Here is a 5,000-nt window from a genome sequence, read left to right on the forward strand (position 1 = left end):
GTGCCCAGGAAAGACGCACCCTGCCTGGGGTGCACTTTACATAAAACCGGCCTGTCTTTTCCTGGAGGTCTCGTACTTCCAGAGCTCCGACGGGGGGGCGTAGTCTGGATTTTATATGCCCACCCAGAGCGAGTCTGAGTGGGACTCACGACGGTCTGATCAATGGTAGGGGGTGCTCTGTGTTTTGCACCACCACACTTGCCCTCTTCCATACAGCCCCGAAGGCCCGTTTTAGGACCGTCTTCCCTCCAGGTCGAGCTCCAGGGGGTGTCGGGCGAATCTGACTCTGGCCCAGGACGGGCCACCCTCCCTGGGCTGGCCAGGGAGGTCTGAGACCATGGGGCTTTGAACCCACGTCACGCCATTGGACTTAGTCGATTTTTCTCAATTTTTTTGGCACCAGAGCCGGACCCCGCCACGTGCGCCGGGCTCGTGCCCAGGAAAGATGCACCCTGCCTGGGGTGCACTTTTCAGAAAACCAGCCTGTCTTTTCCTGGAGGTCTCGTACTTCCAGAGCTCCGACGGGGCGTAGTCTGGATTTTATATGCCCACCCAGAGTGAGTCTGAGTGGGACTCACGACGGTCTGATCGCTGGTAGGGGTCCTCTGTGTTTGCCACCACCACGCTTCCCCCTCTCTCATACATCCCCGAAGGCCCGTTTTAGGACCGTCTTCGCTCCAGGCGGAGCTCCAGGGGTGGCGGGCGAATCTGAATCTGGCCCAGGACGGGCCACCCTCCCTGGGCTGGCCAGGGAGGTCTGAGGGCATGGAGCTTTGGAACCACACCACGTTATTGGACTCTGTCTATTTTTTCCCCCAAACTTTGGCACCAGAGCCGGACCACCACACCATGTGCGCTGGGCTCGTGCCCAGGAAAAGATGCACCCTGCCTGGGGTGCACTTTTCAGAAAACCAGCCTGTCTTTTCCTGGAGGTCTCGTAACTTCCAGAGCTCCAGCGCGGCGTAATCTGGATTTTTACATGCCCACCCAGAGTGACTCTGAGTGGGACTCACGACGGTCTGATCGCTGGTAGGGGGTCCTCTGTGTTTGCCACCACCACGCTTCCCCTCTCTCATACATCCCCGAAGGCCCGTTTTAGGACCGTCTTCGCTCCAGGCGGAGCTCCAGGGGTGGCGGGCGAATCTGAATCTGGCCCAGGACGGGCCACCCTCCCTGGGCTGGCCAGGGAGGTCTGAGGGCATGGAGGTTTGGAGCCACCGCACATTTTTTGTACTTTGTCGTTTTTCGAGATCTGGGCTTCAGAGTCGAGCCCAGGCTCCGTTTCAAGGTGGGCATTGGGCTTCGTTCTTGCCCAGGAGACCCGCACCCTGCCTGGGATGCACTTTTCAGAGAAACCGGGCCGCCTTTTCCTGGAGGTTCTCGTGTTTTTCAGAGCTCCACCACAGCAGAGATTGAATCCTCTTCCCCAGCCAGAGTGCACCCTCTCTGGCTTGGGTGAGTGCCTTGAGTGCCCTGGAGGTCCGAACCAACAGCACGTTTATGGACTTTGTCTATTTTTCCAAATTCGACTCCAGAGTCAAGCCGGCCAAGGGGCTCTCTGAAGGCCCCTCTCTCCCTCCCTCATCCTCTACAAGAGCCCCATGGTCCGTTTTAGGACCGTCTTCGCTCCAGGCGGAGCTCCAGGGGTGGCGGGGGAAATCTGAGTCTGGCCCAGGACGGGCCACCCTCCCTGGGCTGGCCAGGGAGGTCTGAGGGCATGGAGGTTTGGAGCCACCGCACCTTTTTGTACTTTGTCGTTTTTCGAGATCTGGGCTTCAGAGTCGAGCCCAGGCTCCGTTTCAAGGTGGGCATTGGGCTTCGTTCTTGCCCAGGAGACCCGCACCCTGCCTGGGATGCACTTTTCAGAGAAACCGGGCCGTCTTTTCCCTGGAGGTTTTCGTGTTTTTCAGAGCTCCACCACAGCAGAGATTGAATCTGCTTCCCCAGCCAGAGTGCACCCTCTCTGGCTTGGGTGAGTGGTGCCTTGAGTGGCCAGGGCCAACATCACCCACGGGCATCGGGCTTTATTCGTGCCCATGAGACCCGCACCCTGCCTGGGATGCACTTTTCAGAGAAACCGGGCCGTCTTTTCCTGGAGGTTTCGCGTTTTTCCAGAGCTCCACCACAGCAGAGATTGAATCTGCTTCCCCAGCCAGAGTGCACCCTCTCTGGCTTGGGTGAGTGCCTTGAGTGGCCAGGGCCAACATCACCCACGGGGCATCGGGCTTTATTCGTGCCCAGGAGACCCGCACCCTGCCTGGGATGCACTTTTCAGAGAAATCGGGCCGTCTTTTCCTGGAGGTTTCGCGTTTTTCCAGAGCTCCACCACAGCAGAGATTGAATCTGCTTCCCCAGCCAGAGTGCACCCTCTCTGGCTTGGGTGAGTGCCTTGAGTGGCCAGGGCCAACATCACCCACGGGCATCGGGCTTTATTCGTGCCCATGAGACCCGCACCCTGCCTGGGATGCACTTTTCAGAGAAATCGGGCCGTCTTTTCCTGGAGGTTTCGCGTTTTTCCAGAGCTCCACCACAGCAGAGATTGAATCTGCTTCCCCAGCCAGAGTGCACCCTCTCTGGCTTGGGTGAGTGCCTTGAGTGGCCAGGGCCAAAATCACCCACGGGGCATCGGGCTTTATTCGTGCCCAGGAGACCCGCACCCTGCCTGGGATGCACTTTTCAGAGAAATCGGGCCGTCTTTTCCTGGAGGTTTCGCGTTTTTCCAGAGCTCCACCACAGCAGAGATTGAATCTGCTTCCCCAGCCAGAGTGCACCCTCTCTGGCTTGGGTGAGTGCCTTGAGTGGCCAGGGCCAACATCACCCACGGGGCATCGGGCTTTATTCGTGCCCAGGAGACCCGCACCCTGCCTGGGATGCAGATCGGTTTGTGTGAGTCCTGGTTGGGTGAGCGTTACCCTTCTACATCACCCCCAAGGCCCGTTTTAGGACCGTCTCGGCTCCGGGCGGACAGCCGGGGGGCAGGGGGCGAATCTGCCTCCGGCCCGGGTCGGAGCTCCCTCCCCGGGGCCGTGCGTGGAGACCCGTCGCGCCCGGAGCTCCCGTGCAACCCCACGTTTTGGACTTGGGTTTTGGAGCGAGCGAGCGGGGTCGAACCCCGGGGGCCGAGCCGCCACGGAGTCCCCGAGCCCCGGGGACGAAGCCCCGGGAGCGAGGTCCCTCCGTGGAGGCGCGAGCCCCCAGGGCCCGGCCGCCCGCCCGGGGAGGAGAGCGCACGCTCCCCTACCCCTCAAAACCCACGTGGCTGGTTGCAGCAGACCCTGTGCACCGGAGGTTCCTCCAGGAGCGCGGGGCTGGGTGCTCTAAGCCCAAGTCATACAGGCAACCATGCCTCCCCGGGACTCCCCCTGCGAGCGGCGGCTGTTTGAAGGACGGTAACCCCACTGCACGGGGCTTCAAACGACCGTAGCTCGCCGAAGGCGGCTCCGATCGACGCCAAATTTTTATGGGCTGGAGAACGGGACGAGACCTTTCGAATGAGACCGCCCCCAGCCCCGTGGGCCCCCGGGGGCCCGAGATACGGGCCCCCAAAGCGCCCCGGAAGCGGAAAAACGCAAATATCTCGCCGAAAACTCGACGTGCCCGGCCGAGGCCGGGCTCATTCGAACCGTCTCGCCGAGCTGAACGCGTCCATATGCGTTTCGTCGTTTTTGGTCGAGTATTCGCGGAGATATCGGCCGAAAACCCTCGGCCGCGCTCTGAAATGGCGCCCGCCGATGACGTCACGATCCCGGGAGAAAATCGCCCGTATCTCCGCGACGCGAAGGCCCAGAGAGCTCAAATTTGGGTGGCGAGGTCCCACGGGGGCCCTCGCTCGAACCAGGGCGGCGGCGGGCCCCGGGGACGCCCCCTACCGGATCGCCGTTCGCCGGGACCCCCGACTTTGAACGGCTATAACTCGGGGACCCGGGCGAGTTGGACCTCGTGGGTGGGCTCTTTCGAAAGGCCCCGTCCGGCACTACGGTCGATTCGAGTTTGGGGAAGATTGGCCCAGGGGTTCGCGAGATATAAGCCAAAAAACGCCGCGCCTTTGACCGGGCCTAACTCCCTGACCCCGAGGCCCCCGGGGACGCGGGTGGCCTCTTTGGATAGGGCCCCTCGAGGCCTACGGAAGACCCGAGTTTGAAATTTTTTCGCCCGGCCGTCTTCGAGATATCGGCGAAAAACGGAATCTTCCCGTCCGGTGGGTGGGTGTGGGTGTCTCCGGGGGGCGGGGGGACTTCCAGGACCCCGGGGGGGGGGCCACCTGGCCGTGCCCGAGGACGGTGCACCTCCCTGGGTGTGCCGTCAGAGCCTCCGGGGCCCCGGAAGTCCCCGCCCGCTGCACGTTTTCGGACTTTGAGGGATTTTCGGGCCCGGAAAAGGGCCCCGAATTCGAACGCACGTAGCTCGGGGACCCGGGGGCCCAGAGACACCGGACTCGGGTCAAGTGTGGCGTCCCGGCGGGCCCCTCGCAAAGAGCCCGCCCCCGAGCTCCGGGGCCCCCGGGTCCCGGAGAAAAGGGGCCCGACGTGTCGGGGGGGCGCCCGGGAAGGAAAGGTCCCAGGGGCCCGGGGGAGGCGGGTTCCGAGAGGGCCCGTGGGGAGCCCCCGACACCCGAAAGGGCGAGCCGCTGGGACCTCCCCTCTCCGAGATACGGGCCGTTTTCTCCGAAAGTCGCCCGCGCGTAACGGGGCCCATCTCGGGACCGGGAGGTCCCAGCGGCTCGCGGCGGCGGGTGCGGGGCCCGCTCTCGGGGACCTTGCTCCTCCCGCCGTCCCGAGCCACGGGGACCTTCCGGTCCCGAGATACGGCCACTTCCTGTCCAGCTTTGACCGGGTGTAACTCGAAAAGTAAGCCGAGTTGGGGCTCCACACTCGGGGCTATTGGGGGCCTCTGGGAGGGCCCCACACGCCGGGTGTATGGGGCCCCAACTCGGCTTGGTTCCGGAGATATGGCCCTTTAAAGTTTCAACTTTGACCGGCTGTAACTCGAAAAGTGAGCCG

Source organism: Pimephales promelas, chromosome 2, assembly GCF_988280905.1.
Source record: "Pimephales promelas chromosome 2, fPimPro1.hap1.1, whole genome shotgun sequence".
In the NCBI taxonomy this organism is placed as follows: domain Eukaryota; kingdom Metazoa; phylum Chordata; class Actinopteri; order Cypriniformes; family Leuciscidae; genus Pimephales; species Pimephales promelas.